Here is an 18,202-nt window from a genome sequence, read left to right as displayed (position 1 = left end):
GGCATATTATTATATGGTGTATTATCATACGGCATGTTTATGGTATTGTGTGTGTGGTACTGTATTGAAAATGTATTGGCTTTCCTACCACCATCACACACACCTCTTAATTAACATTTACATCACACTAATAATATCCTTGACTGGTATTTTCTAATGAGAATTATATGACCACATCTTAACTGGAAAGAGTTGACAGCCTTCAAAAAAGTTAATAATAATAATAATAATAATAATAATAATAACAACAGTAATGATCAACTCCTTTTAAACAAAACACAAAACCTCTGAACTACCTTTATTTCTAAACTTTCTACTATAGGCTTAAAAGAATGGATGTGTTGGGGGGAAATGCTATATAATTCATGACTCTATAAAACATTATATAACTAAAGTTGTATCTATTCCATGTACACTTATTACAATAACTTTGTCATTTGTTTAATCATCTCACATGTATTATCTACTCTGAAGCTGTCATTTTGTCCTGCACAAGTTATGCAGTGGTGCACAGGACGGACGCAGACTCATAGAGCTGACAGGCTAGAGGGTTAGACAAACAGTAAAAATATAGCAGACAATAAATATCTACTTGCAAGCTCAGAAAATGCAGACAGGGTGCTGCAATGAAAGATAATAATAAGTCAGAATCTACTTAAATAGAGTGGTCAAGAAGGGCTCTGGAGGAAGTTACTGAACTAGCAGAGGTCTAAGGGATATGCAAGAGCCAACCATGCAAATATGGGAGGAAACCCCATGAAAGGAATTTACTTTGTGAAGACCCTCAAGTAAGAATGAGTTAACTTGAAATGTTTGAAGAAATAAAGTACTATGTTACTAAAGTATAACAGCATATATGGTTATATATATAATAATACTTAACATATATATAATGTGTAATGACCATACACATCCCAACTCCAAAATGCTACATTTGCATGAAGAATGTAATTTTCTTTCTTTGTCTTTATGCTTACTGGATAGGCTAGATAACCATGAAGTTAAAAACAAAATAAACATAAAATTTCATTAATTTCTCATGCATTCTACACGTTGTCTGGCTGGAGGGGTGTGGGGTGGGAGTGGAGAAGGCTGAGGGCCTTGTTCTTCTCCCTCACTGCAGGACCCAAATGGAACAGAAAAGTTTCCCAGGCAAGAAGTGTGGCTTGCACTCTGCGGTACATTGCTCTTAAAACTTCCATGGAAGACACAAAGCATTTTTGCTCACACTTTTTTCCCTTTCTTTTCTTTCCTTTTCCTCTTTTCTCCCTCCTTCTTCCTTCCTTCCTTCCCTCTTTCCTTCCTTCCTGCCTTTTTTAAGATTTTATTTTTAAGTACTCTCTATACCTAATATGGGACCCAAACTTAAAATGCCAAGATCAGGGGCACCTGGGTGGCTCAGTCTGTTGGGCATCTGACTTTGGCTCAGGTCAGGATCTTGTGGTTCATGGGTTCGAGCCCCACATCAGACTTTGTGCTAAAAGCTCAGAGCCTGGAGCTGCTTTGGATTCTGTGTCTCCCTCCTTTCTGCCCCTCCCCCACTCATGCTTTCTCTCTCTCTCTCTCTCTCTCTCAAAACTAAACATTTAAAAAACTTTTTAATAAAAAAGCAAACAAACAAAAAAGCAAGATCAAGAGTTCCATGCTCCACCAACCAAGCCACCCAGGCACCCCTTGCTCACATTTTCTTGACCAACAAAGATAACATGGTCACAACTAACTCCATCCATGTGACATGAAGGAGAACAGCATTGATAAGAATAAATAATGGGAGAGGGAAGAAGGGAGGATGGGAGACAAAAAGGGCAGGGGAAAGACTGATTATGATATTGTCATGGGAAAGCTCAAAATAAAACAAATACAAACATTTAGTTCAAAACAAAACACTAGGTTTTTCCTTTTAAGGGGAAATGCATAGCTTTGAAATGGGATGAATAAACACAAATCTAAACTCTTACATTATCAAAGTCTCTAAATAGTTGGTATTTTAATTCCATTGCGAGTTAGCTAATTTTGTTTCATTTTAACTCTTCTTGAACTCTACAACTCCAGAACTAAAACACCAGCAAATAAAGGCTGTTATCACCTGGATAATATACTGCCTTTCTTATTTATTTTCAATAGATTTCCACTATGTTCTTTCAAGGGAAGACAATGTCATAATCCTTGTAACTAGTTTGTAGTAACTAATTATCCAAATATGTTAAACACATTGTTAATGTTGCACAAATATTTTGTAATATATACCTACCTTCATCACAGTTTTATTCTCTTCCTTCCATATTCCATTCCTTTGCTTTGGTCAGAATCCTTTGCTCTTGTCAGAACTGCTTAGGAATACGGAAGGATCACTGATTCTTTGGGAATGTTTGTGAAGTATACCCTTTATGGCTCAACCAGGACCTGCTGCATCAGGACCTGGCTGCTATGCTCTCCCAAGAGGTGAAGTCCAGCTTCCTTGACTGACTCATTTTCTGTGCCTCTTATCATTGCTTTTTTGCTCATCTCAACTCTTGATTTGACTACCTTTTTACTCAAACATCCCTTAATGTATATACAAATATGTGTGTATATGTATGTCTGTATAATCCATATAATTATAATTACAATTCATTTAGTTAACATATTCTAAATGAATTTAGAATAGAATGCAATGCCTATTTTTTTTTTTTTTGCTATGGTAGAAATGCCTTTTTCAAGGCATTTTTTGTTTAATTTAATTGAATTATGACAACTTCTGTTTCTCCTAAAATGGAAATGCTGTTTTCTATTTTTGTGTATATGATTAAGTAATCTATTGTTTGTTACACAGAGAATAACATCCTACTACCCAGTTGCAACCACAGTAAATAAATTAATGTATACGGGCTTCTAGACAATTCTCCATGAATGTGTGTGTGTGTGTGTGTGTGTGTGTGTGTGTGTATTTAATAAAGATAGTATTATACTATTCATACTGCAATGTTACTTTCTTTTATAACTTAAAAATATATCACATGTGTAATTCAGGGTATTGACATCAGTCAAGAGATCTGTGCTAAGTTTTGCTCTTTATCTCCTCTTCAAGAAAAAATTTCCAGTAATAACTACTGATGCATTCCAAAACCAAAAAAGGAACAAATTTGTCACAGAGGTACAGAGGCACTCTGATTCTTGTAAGATAATGCAGCCATGTAAACCTTAATTTCCTCACACTATATCAAAATGACCATATACAGCAACAAAGAGAATAAGTGAAACCAGTCAAAACTCAGGCTTACAAAATAATTAGGATACAAGGAACATGACATATTTCTAATTCTGTGTTAGCACAGACATGAACAACCAAATCTAACAGAGGCAGCTCCTGAGCCCACCTCACGCACAGACTGTATAGATGACACCAGGGAAAGGGGTGTGAGCTTCTAGGAGTGGAACACAGATACAACAACCCCAGAAAGAGAGCGTACAACCTTGGAAATAGGAAATACAAAAACAAATCTGAGATCTAGTCCATCAGAGTACCAACCAGCGGGAAACCAAAAGGAAAGGTGTAAGGTGCCTAAGACCAGAAGCAGCACTCTAGGGCAAGCACCATTTCTGGAAAGAAAATGGTTAGAGGCTAGGGGGTGGTGGAAAATAAGGAAGCAAGGAATGCAAGTTAACAGTCTAAACAAACAAAAGAGTCACAAAATCGAAAGACATGATCATCTACCTCCCCAAGAGAAAAAAGAGATTAATTAAAGAAAATTAATGTCACCTTATCAAAAGAAGGAAGAACTCTTGAACCAGGAAATTCATAAGCCACCTAAATGTATCTCTGTCTGCAATAAAATTGATTTCTGGTCTAAGAAAATCAAACACATTTAAAACTTTTTAAAAAGGTAATGTCAAAAAACAATGTTCATACAAAACTACCATGCAAGGAGGATAGGAAATAAACATGAAAATATTTCAGTTAATATTCTTCTTAATGAAACTCCAATAAAACAGAAGGAAACTGTATTAAATATCCTTAAACTAGAATTCATAAATTCTATTAAATTTAAATCGTAACTTATAAAATTTATCACAGATGAAAACATTATAAAGATATGAAGTGAGAACTGACAAACCCAGAAAGAAATGTATTTTTCAAAAGATAAAGGGTGCCTGGTAGCTCAGTCAGTAGGGCATCTGATTCTTGATTTTGGCTCCGGTCATGATCTCACTGCGGTATCAAGCCCCATGTCTGGTTCCACACTGACAACATGGAGCCTGCTTGGGATTCTTTCTCTCTCTTTCTGCCTCTCCCTCTCTCATGCACACACTCTCTCTCTCTCTCTCAAAATAAATAAACTTTAAAAAAATCATCTTAGAAATAAAGACTAATTAAAGATGCTTATGGTAGAACAGATTCAACAACAAAAAACAGGTTATAAAGAATATTGAAAAAATATGGGGCGCCTGGGTGGCTCAGTTGGTTGAGTGTCCAACTTTGGCTTGGGTCATGATCTCGTGGTTCTTGCATTCAGGCCATGTGTTGGGCTCCATGCTGACAGTCAGAGCCTGGAATCTGCTTTGGATTCTGTGTCTCTGTCTCTCTCTCTGCCCCTCCTCCGCTCATGTTCTGTCTCTCATAAAATAAATAAATGTTAAAAAAATGTTTTTTAAAAATACTGAAAAAACACATAGAGGTATGTCAATAAAAACAAAATAAAACATAAAGTAATCAGAGAAAACAGAATTAACATATAAAATAGATATAGAACTTCTAACATAGAAATAATAAGATCCCTGGGAGGGGGGGAAGGAGATGGAATATAAATATAAAATTGCAATCATGTGGCGCCTGGGTGGCTTGGTCGGTTAAGCGTCCGACTTCGGCTCAGGTCATGATCTCACGTCCGTGAATTCGAGCCCTGCGTCAGGCTCTGTGCAGACAGCTCAGAGCCTGGAGCCTGTTTCAGATTCTGGGTCTCCCTCTCTCTCTGCCCCTCCCCTGTTCATGCTCTGTCTCTCTCTGTCTCAAAAATAAATAAACGTTAAAAAATTTTTAAAAAATAAAATAAAAAATAAAATTGCAATCAAACAAAAAATACTGGAAATAAAAAAAGACCTGACTTCCATATGAAAAGGGCTCACTCTTTACCTGGGAAAGCTAATGAAAACAAATTCTAAGAAAACTAATATTTTTTTATACTTTGTAAAGAAAAATACTCTGGATCCAGGTAGGACACACACACACACACACACACACACACACACACACACACACAGAGACATTCTATCTTTATCAATCTAAACAGAAAAATAAACAGATAAGCAGATAAAGATAACTATTTACAAAATGTTAATAATTGATGAACCCAAGAGAAGGATATATGGATGTCCACTGAACTGTTTTTTCAAAATCTCCATAGGCCTGATTTTTTAAAAAGAAAAAAAAATCCCTAGTAACAAAAAAGAAAAATGCAATGAACATTTTTTACACAAATAATTTCCTAATTTCCTACATAATATTACTCTAATGGTTGTATAAAATTATTTTTAAACACTATTGTGTTTTTTTAACCAATAACCCTTGTTTGGCATTTAGGATTCAGTTGCTGCAAATCTTCAAATTTTGAACTGAGCTAAAGGTTTTTAATGAACCAAAATGAGACAAAAAGTGAAGGCTGGTAAAAAGAAATGAGAATAACTTTTAAAACAATTCCAGAGAAGATAACCTAAAACACTGTTTTAATAATATCAATACAAATAAAATAAATATGATCACCTTGAAAGATGAAAAGATATTTGCTATATAAATTGCATAATTTATTTTTAAAAAATAAGTAAGAAAAAGAACAAAAAAGGAAAAAAGAAAAACCTACTACTTTATAGTCACACTAAGAACAGCAAAAAATAATAATAATAATAAAATGGTAGAGCTATGGATATATCTCCAAAGATATCACCACTTCCTCTGTTTCTTTTTGCTCTCTTTTTCCTTTTCTTTCATTTTGTCTTTTCTACACATAGAGTCCAATGTGGGTAGCTGACTGACTGATTGACCCAACACTTACTGAAAATCCACCATGGAAATCAATGATTACAAAACATATGATCCCTTCACCATATAGCTTACATTTTTTAAGGAACAAGTATGCACCCACAAGCTATAACATGTAACAAAGGCATGTACCTAAGGTCTATAATATAGGTAATGCAGGCATATGCATACCTATAAAATAGGTGAAGTGTGGCATATGACATAATAGTAGCAGAGAAAGTGCCATGCAATACAGAAGAGTGATTGACTCAAATATTGCAGAGAATGTTCAAAAACTTTTAAGCTTTTATTTATTTATTCATTTACTTATTTATTTTAAGTGTTTATTTATTTGTTTTTGAAAGGGAGAGAGCATGCACATGAGTAAGCAGGGGAAGGGGCAGAGAGAGAGAGAGAGGGAGAGAGAATCCCAAGTAGGCTCCACACTCAGTGCAGAGCCAGATGCAGGGCTCAATCCGCAAGACCATGACCTGAGCCAAAATCAAGAGCCGGATGGATGTTCAACCAGCTGAGACACCCATGTCCTCCAAATGGTCAAGAACAGTGACAGGAATACTTTCATAGATGAGGTAACACTACAGGCATGTTTGGAGAGAAGGGCTTTCTCAGAGTATTATGGGAAAAAATCTTACAGTCAGAAAAAAACAAAATAAAATAAACGCTCAGAGGCCTTTGATAATTCTTGGGTGAATGCAACAGGACACAATGTATGGCAGCAAATATCCATGACCTCACTGAAAAAAATTTTCCCAAGCATCCAGTATGATGAGCCTTAACTGACATGCTCAGGATTTCAAAATTTGTCCTTAGAAAATATGGAGCATTGAAGGCTTTGAAGCAGCATGTAATGGTAATATGGTTACATGGAAGATAAGGACCTAGTCTCAGTTCAACATCAGATGTCATATCCTGCCTTGATTCTGTACACTTGATATGCCCAACTAGTATATCTTTCATACTAGTGGCAGCATAGTGACTGCGTTAAAAACTCATTCCTGATCAAGTCACAACTTTTCTTTTACTTAGTACAATTATCCCTAACGGACACCCAAGTTTCTCCAGAGCAGTCAGATGGCGGAGGCACTACAACAATGATAGAAAAATCAGCCCCAAGCTCTGTCACACTAAATATACAAATGAATACTGAATAAAGGAATCAACTGTTTCCCAAATAGCCAGGTGTTGGTATAGTATAGATTAATCACAGAGATAGATAAATGGCTCTGTTATTCATTTTTTTTTTTCTTCTGCATGTTTGGATATAAAATCAGTTCAGTTCAAAGGTTACTCCAGGCTTCTAAAACATTCTTGATAAGCCTGGCAAAAATACCCACTGCATCTCATACTTCTTTGTCCTTTTCACTCACAGGGATGAAGATAGTGCACTACATCAATAATCATGACTTTATTGGAAGTAAATGTGATTTTCTGGGTCTTCTGGAAAGTATTGTACATTTAGTCGCTGTGTTTACATGATTTCAATTTGAAACCAACCTTTGAATGAATATCCTCTGGCTGAACTGCTTTTAGTTTAGGCCTCATTTGATTTAGGCAGAAAAAGAAAAATCATGTACTAAAAGAGCCAAATTTCCTGCACACAAAAGTAGAGATGTTAACCTATTCCTCCTGAGAATTAAGTGCAAAGGTGAAACAATGGGTCAGGACTGTGACACCTGGGTTACAGCCTCAATTCTGTCACATTAATTCATTCATTCACTCATTCATTCAGTAAATACTAAGCTTCCTATGTGGCAAGCACCATCCTAGGTGTTGAAAAAGATGGCATTGACCTTGGGAAGAGAATATAACTTATTTAGATTCATCCTTCACAAACAAAGCTTCTATGTTTGACTCTCTGCAGTCACAAACTTAGTGAGTTGGAACTGAGTAAGAGAATGTGTGGAACAAGGATGAGAGTAAGGTAATGGTACTGAGGGGCTATGGTGTACTGGACAATTTATACTGCACCTAAAGGGTCCCATGTTTTATCTTTCAAAATAAAAAATACTGGGGAAAAATCACATTGTGGACCCTATTTGGAGGGTCTCTGGTTTCCTACCTTTTCTAGTCCTCACATCCCTTTCATACTTTAAAATGAATGAATGGATGAAAAAATGAGTAAACAAATGCACAAATAACGCTATTTCTTTAGAGCTTGATTCCTATTCAGTTTTCTAGATGCCCCTAGTAAAGTTCAAATTTTGGCAGGAGTACCTTCTTCTGAAAGTCTGCTCTATAGGAGTGAAAAGCAAACTTGGGGAAGTATGAAAGTGGAAAGGAAAAGGCACACTCTTGACTCACTTTGCAGTTTTGGTAAAGGTTGACCCTTTCACTGCCACACTTAGCCCAAACCCAGAAGTACTTTTTTAGTCAAAATTGTAAGATCTATGTTTTAGATTTGGTGCTAAAGAAGATACATTTTATAGCCTGTAAATTACTAAGTACAAATTACTAAATACAGTGCCCGGTACATGGTAAGTGTTCAGTAAACGAGACCTGTGAGTAGTCACATAGCAATGTATGTAAGGGCCTTGCCTTGTAGGTTAGAACTTGGTTTGAGACCAGGTTCCACGTTTTACTAGATGGGTGACCCTGAACAAGGTGTCCAGTCTTCATAAGTCTCTGACCCCTCAGAACACATCCACGAAATGCAACAGGATGTGTCATGTACCCAGCACATCACCTGGCACTTGGCAATAACTAAAGAAACAGTGGCCATTTTGTCAGCATTCATGAAGGCACTGCTCATTTTTTAAAAAGACTCACTTATCATTTTGGAAATTGACAAAATGAGAGTGCATTACTAAACATATTATAAAAATTAAAGAAGGAAGACTTGTATCCATATCATTTGTAAAAATAATTACACTTGAATGGCTCTATGAAGAGTTAAATCAATGTTTTATCTTTCATAAGCCTAGTGAAAACCAAATGGCACAAGGATCAATATGAAACTTAAAAAAAATTTTTTTTCAACGGAAAATCTACGTCTATAGTCAGGCACATTTTACACATCAGTGGAAGTCCCAATCAATATTTCTGAAACTTGTTGGCTGGCATAGATTTTCTTTGTAGTTGGACTATTGTATCCAGTTAAATTGTGAAATGTTTAAACAAGGGGACAGAAGGTGTGCTCCTATAAAAGCAGATAACATTTAAAATCTTTGTCACTAGTCAAAGTCCTTAATCTTTGGTCTTATCTGAATCTAGGGAAATTAATTTGGTTATTTTAAGTCCTATTTGAGTGTATTCAGCATTCACATTCTATTCATTTCCTTGAAATCAAGAAAGAATATTTTATATTTATGTGTGTGAAGGCTTATTTTAATCAACAAATAAGCATCGTAGCATCAATACTTTCATAAATACCATTTAAAACATAAATTCTGAATTTGCACATTGTTATTTCATTATTTACTTCTGTATTTTAGAGCTTGGTTAATACAAAGCAAGATGGTAGTTTATTCCTAGGAGCTGAAGATTTTTATGATGACACTAAGGAGCCACTCATCCTCTCCACGCATATCCACACCAATCATTTCTGTGCCTCAAAGCAACTTCTTAGACGAGTAGCATCTCTTCAACATACTATTTACCTGAACCTTAAAACTAAACACTGACAGTAAAAATAATCCCTCAAGTTTAAAAAAGAAAAATCTTGGAAGTGCCATAATGCTAAGGGAAGATCTCATCTCACCCTGGAATTTACTTAACTTTATTCAGAGATGCCTCTTCTCAAAGCGGAATTCATTTCTCCTTTGGCGATATTCTAAGCAAATGACTTTTTTTCAATTATATCAACCATAAATAAACAGAAATAAAAGAGATTAATGAGCACCAGTACAACTGAGTGACAGTCGTTAACTACAATTTTCCTTTATTGAAAAACCTCTCTCTGACTTTTGTTCCATTAAGACTATATCCTAATTATCTCAGTTTCATCCTGCCATTAATAACCTTATTTTCTTGGAAATAGTACTGATGGATGAGTTTTAAATCGTACTTTCACAAGTAAGGCAGAGTACAATCAAGAAAGGGGTTCCCCTGTATAGTTTGTGGGAATACATGTGGAATGGTCACATTTCCTAAATGGTCTTGCAAATCAGACTTCAGCCAAATGTAGTACTCCATTATAAAGGACAGGAGAAAAAATTGAATGTTGGAGTTCAAATTCATATAATAATTAGAAGGGACATTTATTTCAAAATGGGGAGAACTTGACAGTAAGAAAATGACAGAAATTCAGCTCCACAGTGAATTATAAATGTCAAATTACTGGTATGCATGTAAAAAAGTATGTAGCTATTAGAAACCAGACTCTGCATTCATGTGCAGTGCTTCTGCCTTTATCATCTTCTTATATTCCTCTAAGGTGTTCTGTCATTCACTGTCAAATTTCCAGTGTAAGATTATAAGACATATGTCAGATCAGTGTCCAAAGCTTTCCAGGTTCTGGACACACCAATGCAGCCCCGTATTTTACACAATATTAAGGATATTAAATGGGAAAAGCTGCTCAGTTATTAGAAGTCAGTTACAGAGGGTACTCTGCATGTGATATCATCTACTCTGAGGAATGCAAAGTGCAGGGGAGGGGGAAGCAGTGTGAGTCTATATTGTGTGTGGACTCATGATGCTGTCAGAGTGTCAGCAGGATGAACAATGAAAAGGATGTTAACTAAATTTTGATGTGCAAGAACATGTGTTTAATTTGCAAGATGCTTTGTTTAATTAAAAGGTAAATACCATTTACAATTCCTCTCGCAGACAAATTTAGAGCAGCAACAACACCTACAGAGTGTTCAAATTGCCGGCAGAATTTCTTGGATGCATTTGATCAATTAAAAGGGTACACATTTGTGGAAAAATAATTATTTTTCCATTTGTTTTCAAATAGAAATGGCTTTATTTTCTATAAACAGATTATTCCTAGAGTTTAATGCCTAGCTAAGTATGGATTTTGAAAACTATATTATTATGTACCTAGTGCAGAGAAAATAAACCTAAGGGCTAAAAGTTCCTCTTGCCAAACAACCTCCACTTCCAATGAGTTTTTTTTTCCCCTTCCTCCCTTTCTTCCTCTCTTCATTTCCCTTCCTTCCTTCCTACTTTCCTTCCTTCTTTCTTTTTGTATTTCTGGTTTTCCTTCTACAGACAGTAGGCTCTAAAAGCTGTATGGTTCTCAAAGACCTTTTTACCTCTTCAGAAAGATAACATTCATCAAGTCACTTGGGACCTCCAACATAATTGTTCCATAAGCTCCCTTGGATCTTAAAGCAGACCAAAAAGATCTCAGGCCTCATGTTTTCCTTTATTTAATTAAGACTTGCTATTTTTTTCAATGATCATGGAGGGGAATATGCTACTGCTTCTTTAGCTGGCCTGTGATCAGAAAAAAAAATCGTAGGAGATTCAGATTTCCTTACTTACAACTTCTAATCTCAGTAATATAAGTAGTAGAAATAATAACCCAACAATTGTTCTACAATGCAACACTTGGTGTGGTTGTACTTTGGTTTCAGTTACTCTTGGAGGCAGGAAATAGATCAATCAGTGATTCTCCTGAGGAACCAAACTAATCACATCTTTAATTGATACTGTTAAAAAACAAAGTAAATTTGAAGATCTATTTGGCTTCACTCAACAATTCTGGAACCTGGCCAAATCCTATCTAGCAAGTAGAAGGGAGCCATACAAAATGGTCTTTTATAGACCAAAGGATGGATAGGGGAAAAAAAAAAATCTAGTAAAGAGTGTATTGTTTAAAGCAAGGTAACCTTCATATGAGAGAGGTGAGGGCTCCGTCAGGCTGAAATTGCAATTAGGATAGGTATTAAGTCTTGGTTTGCTGACTTGGGACTTAATCCGAGTGACTCCACTGTGGGCCCGTTGTTTCTTTTTTAACAATACCAATGCATGACAGGCAGGCAACATGGAAGAGAAATTCTGCAAGAGTTCCTCAACAGTTCACAACACAGTGAATTAGATTTTTGAGGCCCCAACTATGAAACAGCTGTTCAATAATTCACATCAGCCAGTCTGGCCTATCGTGTGACTAACATATAGAAGACCAAATGTGAAACAGCCAACTATTTCATTAAGTTAGTAACTACTATAGTACACTATTATACTATCTTATTAACTATATTGTAACTAATACATTATATTTATTGTTTTATTGGAACTCAGAACAAAATACAAACTAAATTGACAGGAAAGAGCACAGAAGAAATTTCAGTGGGTAAATATACTTTTTCTCCTTTCATTATCAGACAAAATTCTCCTCTCCCTGCCCTGTTCCCCACCTCTTAATTAACTAAGAATTCCATTCTGAATACCTGCCAAAAGGGAAATTCATTTCACTCCTAAGTCAACTATAGTACAACCTTGTAAAAGAAAAAAAAAATTGCCCCTCACTAGTGGTAAATGTGAATATAAGACAATCGGTCATTTGTTCAAACTTTGATAAGCCAAAATTCAGGTAGGGGAGGCAGCAAGGGAGGGAATTTAGGCAGTTTCTGTACCTTAATCATTTGTTTAAGTTTTTCATTTCAATGTCCAGTATATGTTTTTTGTTTGTAATGCCAGGACAATCTAATCTGTTTGAAAATGTGTCATTTTTAAAAACATCTTGTTGGATAACTTCCTCTTTGATCTCTTTATTATTTCTTTATCCCAGCTCCTGCTTGAATCTATGCATTCTCATAGGTATTTAATCCCAAATCACAGAAAGACTCTGGGACAGAGTTATCCTTGATCCATGAATGGATCACCTGCAAGGGCCCTGCTTACCTGGTTAAGATTTCCTATGTTCATATACTAATTTCCCATCAACGATTTCACTACCTGGCATTAAGGTTTCCCCCAAATTATTTTAACAGGAAACGTGGAAGAATACTAGCAGGTTTTCATCTGCCTTATAAAGTACAGTACGTTAAAGGTATTTTTTTAAGAAAAATGTCTTCATAAAATGTCTTTATTACCATTTTAAGACCAGCCTTTGATTTTGTGCTACCACTAGATTGTAAGTTTCAAAAACTTAAGGGCTTTTTTTTGGATTGTTTTCCTTTTCCCTTTATTGAATTCCTAATGCCTAGGACAGTTGCCAAGTTCATGGCAATAACTAGTTGTCAAATGAGTGACTGAATCTCTGACAATCAAATAAAGGAACATGATGCTGTAGGAATGTATTGGTCTTAGAGCTTAAATACAGAAAGTCTGGGTTCCAGTTCTCACTCTCCCCCTAACTAGATGGGTGACCTTGAGAATTCTGTATTACTTCTCGAGACGTCAATTTATCCATCAGTAAAATAAAACGCTTAGACTAGGTAATTTCAAAAAAAGCTCTTCAAGTCTAAAAATCTGTGAAAGTACAAATTCACACAGACAAGCAAGCTTCATTATATAACATAATAGTTCCAAACTGATACGAAGAGTTTTAATGAGAGATGGGAGAGAGAAAATTCCCAACTTGACATTAACAATCATATTCAACTAAATTAAACCTTTGGAAAAATCACAGATCCCCAACATGACAGGAGGCCATGTGGCCAAATAATTTGCACACAAATGACTGAATAGCTGAGGCATATGGGCTGTAGTCCAAGCAGTGACTTAAGGCAGTTCATCTGGCTTTTTCTGATACTTCCAGCCCAAGTGAAAATGGAGGAACCTTAAGACCATTTTATGAAGCATATTCTGTACCTGAGCTACCTTTACAACACAGAGTAAATTAATTCTACACAGTACACTTCAGTGCACTGCAAGTGGTTAAAATGTGGGTGCCAGTCAAAAACCTCTTGCCAATTAATATCGAATAATTTTTGCCCCTTAAAGTGGTCACTCCAGAGATTTGTTTTCACATTTTTACTGTAACCATTCACGGGGGAAAGAAGAAATACATGAATGGAGACGAAAAGCACCAAAACCTTATGAGTGGTAAAGTCTTTCATGAACAAAAGCTACCAGAAATGTAATGTGGAATGACTTTCCTAAGGTAGGATAGGATAGGTCTTGGGGGTGGAGATCACTAAAATTGTACTGAGACAGGCCTTTCAGATATCTTTTCAACTGCTTTAACTGCTTTTCAAGTAAAGCTGATGTAGTTATTTTAGTCTTTTGCCATTTTTATGTCATTTAATTCACCACTGAGAAAAGCACTATTTCTACATTTGCATCCTTTCAGTATAAAAAGGTATTCACAATTAACGTGAAAGAAAGCTTCCTCACTGAGAAATATGAGCTCTGAGCTGTTAATGATTTACTGTTTAGCATTTCAGGAAAAACCACACACACACACAAAAAAAACAAAACAAAACAAAAAAACTAAGAATCTTTCTGTTTGGGCAGGGTAGTTAAGAAGAATGAATACAGGCACTTGAATCAGAAAAATCTGGTTTTAAGGCCTGGCTATGCACCTCACTCTCGTAGCTCAGCCAATTCATTTTCTCAGTTTTCTCATCTGTGAAACGGGGATAAGGAAGGCTTTTTTTTTTTTTTTGTAACAAATACTTCCCTTTTATCAAATGTTCTCTTTTCAGAGAAGATTGTCTTTTCTTTTTGCCATGGAAGACTAAAACTCAGACCTAAAATATTAGCTTACTACCAGCCTGAATTCAATACAAAAGGATGATTTCTCAAGATAACTCTTCTACTGCCTGCTTTCAGATCCTTGCTCTGCTGGTTACCACCTGTTGTCACCTTGGTCAAGTAAATAAACCTTCTAAGGCTTCCTTTCCTGTCCTGTAAAATGAGAAACTATATTAGTACATTATCCATAGGACTGCAGTGAGAATTAAATGAGATAATGAAGGTGAAGGTTGCAGCCTAGCACCTGGCAGTGAGTAAACAGTACATGTTACTTTTTATTATTATAGTTTGTTATTGTTATCTTCAGAAGAGTTCTAACTCTCTTTGACCTGCTCAGATCTCCTGGATTGGTGGATATACAAAGATATCAGATCTCACTCCTTATCAGCCTTATTCTCTTCCTTTCAAGAATTAGCAGGTCAAATATTGTCATCCATCTGAAAATACGGAATAAGAAAACAGACATCATTTTAAAAGACTCTCCTAGACCTTACCTACTATAATCCCAGGGACAGTCAAAATCCTTTAGTTTCCTTCTGTGGAATGAGTGTGTTAAGAAAATAGAAGCAAATAGTAGTGATCCTTTACTGGACCTACAGTTATTATGCACCTAAAATTACAAAAAAAAATTCTTTTAGCTATGCTCCTTCTCCAAAGACAGTAAACATCCAGAGGCAAACAGACATTACTGAAAGTCACAATAATATGATATTATGCCCATCTCTAACTCAAGGTTGCCTGAATAGAAAGAAACATTGTGATTTCTAATAACCTTTACCTAAGCACAGAAAAACCTGCCACTCAAGCATATAGCCTATTTCAAGGTTAAACTAATTTCAAAAAGCCATACAGAACTCATAAATTGTCTAGATAAATGAAACAATCTCTTCCCCAGTTCTCTGGTGAAGAACGGGAGTAGGACACAGGAAACCCCCCAGAAATGGCTGTATCTCTGTCTTCCTTCTCAGTAAAAGGATGAAAACTTTTCTGGCCAGGCTAAAACTTGAGACTGAAAGTAGGACTCATATCCAGGTATGGGAGGGAGGATTAGACTAAGGGGCATTTTTCTTTCTCTCCCCTTTGCAATCCACAGTTAGTGCTGTTGCAAACAACCTGAAATATTAGTAAACATTTCCTCCAACAACTAATGAAATGCTTCCAGAAACATGCACATCAGTAGCCCTCTTCCGGACTGGTTAAGTGTGGGTTTGCTTCAGTGGTGTGTGTGTGAGAGTGTGTGGGTGAAAGCGAGTGTGTGTATGTTTGATCCTCATGCTTGCAAAACGTGCTTTCAAAAGCAGCCATGATTTCTTTTTTTTTGGGGGGGGGGTGATCCCTTTGTCTCCCCCAGACCTCAGCCCAGAGGACCAGAGGAGGGTCAGTGAGGGGCGTGGGAAAGGCTGGACTCACACTTACCTTTGAGCAGTCGACAGGTGAGAGTGGCTTTTGGCGCTTTGTTTTGTTTTGTTTTCTGTGTCTCTGGACACGCCCCAGCGCCGGGGGCGTGGGAGGGTCGAGGTGGGTCAGGGCGGGGCCGCGGCCGCCGGGTGGAGGAAACCCGGAGCTGGGTCGCCGCGCCTGCCGCGTCTGGCCAGCAGGGGGCTCCTTCGCTCTGTCTAAAACCGCGCTTCTGCCGGCTTGGCGGGCTCAGCCCGCGGGGCCCGCGACCTGGGGAGGGCGGTGAATCTGGAGAGGGGAGGAAGGCGAGGGCTCGAGAGAGACCAACAGGGGTGAGCCACACAGTGGGTTTCTCCGAAAGCTCGCGGAGCCTTCCTGGAGCTGCTTAGTACTTGACAAATCCTGGAGGAGTCGAGCGTTTTCAGGAACGGGGTCCGAGCCACCGCCTTGCTCTGGCTCCCGAGTCCCGCGGCGCGGCTCCGGCTTCGGCCCAGGTCGCCTGTGGCCCCGGGCAGCCTTCCTCGCGAGGGTGTTAGGGGGTGAGCCGAGGTCGCCGATGGACCCGAGAGAGAGTGCGGCGGGGGATGCGAGGAGGGCGGCGACTCTCCTCACCCTCGCTTTCGCCCTCGCCCCCGCGCCGACCGCACCTAGCGTTTTGGGGGTTGCAAAGCGCAGGCCGTCTTGGCCCAGAGAGGCAACGGTTTCTCTACCGTGGTCCTGAACCACACCTTCGGTCTGAGGTCCAGGGTGGAGGTTGAGTTTTCGCTCCCTTGCTCTCCCTCGGGAGGCCCGGTCCGAGCCAGCGCGGGCGAGAGGCAGATGCTGAAACTAGATTCGAGGTGGCTAAAGGGAGCCCTGGCTCCGCTTCTGGGGCATCCGAGGAAAGTGAGCCGGGCCGGGGCCCCGGGCCGCTGCCCTTTCTCCGTGATGGCGCACCGGGCCTGGAGACTTGCGCGCTTCCCCTCACCAAACGAGAGTTTAGCCCCGAGGCCCGCCCGCGAGAACTGGCCTCCGGCGGGCTTCGGGACCCTCTCTCAAAATAACGCGAGCGCTGGGACCTGCCTTTAGCTGGCCTCGGTCTGGATCAGGAAGATACTCTATCTTTGCAAGGGGTCTGTCTCTCAGATCTAAGTTGTTTTGATCTGCAGTAGTGGTGATGGCCTTCAATTTGTATAAAGTTACTGTCTCTCCCCAAATCCCCCCACACCCACACACCACACTCCACCACCGCCCCCACCACTCCCATTCTATTTGCATTTGAAAACCTCTGGAAACAGACGCTTTCAGGATGAACCTGCACCCTCACACACACACACACACACACACACACACACACACACACACACAAGCAAGCGCGTGCCCGCCGAATGGAAACTGAGTTGAGTCATAGGATGCATATGAATAAGATTGCCTGGTCTTTCGCTTCTGAGGACAAAAATGTCTAATAACCCAGGATTCCAGCAATAAGAGAACATTACAAGGTACCTCGAAGCCTGTTCGGATCCTTCAGAAGCAATCAGAACAATTGTGGTGATAGTAAGAGGAAGAGAATTGTATTTTTCAGGGCACTTGCGGGCAATCTGCTGTTTAGTATATGGAGAGAACTAAAAAGTAAAAATAAATTAAAAAAATTTGCCCTTGATTCAGACCTACAGGTCAAATAACACCATCTCTCTTTTCTGGACGCTAATTAAAAGCAATTCTGTCAATAAGCATTTGATAGGTATTTGAATCAAAAGAGATGAAATTTTCTGGCTCAATAGCAATGTTCTTCTATATGTATAATCATATATAATCATATCATATATATATAATATATAATTTTGAAAGGGAGGTGAACTTTATTTCCTTTAAAAATGTACACTCGAAGACACTAGAAATGTCAGCTGCAGGCAACCAGTCGCTACTCTAGCTACAACAAGTTGTGCAATTAATAGTCCAGCAGCCTAGTCCAAAGCTTCTCTTTGCTTGGATCAAGAGTGTTAATGAACTGTAGAGGCAAAGATCTTAATTTGTGGATGTAGTGTCCTTTTGAAATTTAACAAGTTTTAAAAATGTAATAAAACAAAGATAGGCAATCAGGTTTTCGGTTTTTTGATTGGTTGCTCTGTTTTGTTTTTAGATTTGTTTACAATATGGTACAGTCGTCCCTAGTTCTTATCCCATGTTTCTATTCTGGAGGATCTGCAAAAGCACCAATAG

At 38.1% G+C, this 18,202-nt stretch overlaps 1 long non-coding RNA gene across 1 annotated transcript in view; it reads right to left on the bottom strand.

The window, feature by feature from the left end:
- Positions 1–17,165, bottom strand: part of LOC128311948 (uncharacterized) — an 89,381-nt gene extending 72,216 nt beyond the window's left edge. Inside the window, exon 1 of the long non-coding RNA XR_008290697.1 lies at positions 16,019–17,165. This is a non-coding gene — a long non-coding RNA (uncharacterized LOC128311948). The remainder of the gene's footprint in view (positions 1–16,018) is intronic.
- Between the last annotated feature and the right edge of the window lie 1,037 nt (positions 17,166–18,202).

This window comes from Acinonyx jubatus, chromosome C1, assembly GCF_027475565.1.
Source record: "Acinonyx jubatus isolate Ajub_Pintada_27869175 chromosome C1, VMU_Ajub_asm_v1.0, whole genome shotgun sequence".
Taxonomy (NCBI): domain Eukaryota; kingdom Metazoa; phylum Chordata; class Mammalia; order Carnivora; family Felidae; genus Acinonyx; species Acinonyx jubatus.
Note: the sequence above shows the minus strand (reverse complement) of the source record. Positions and strands in the feature narration are given on the sequence as shown.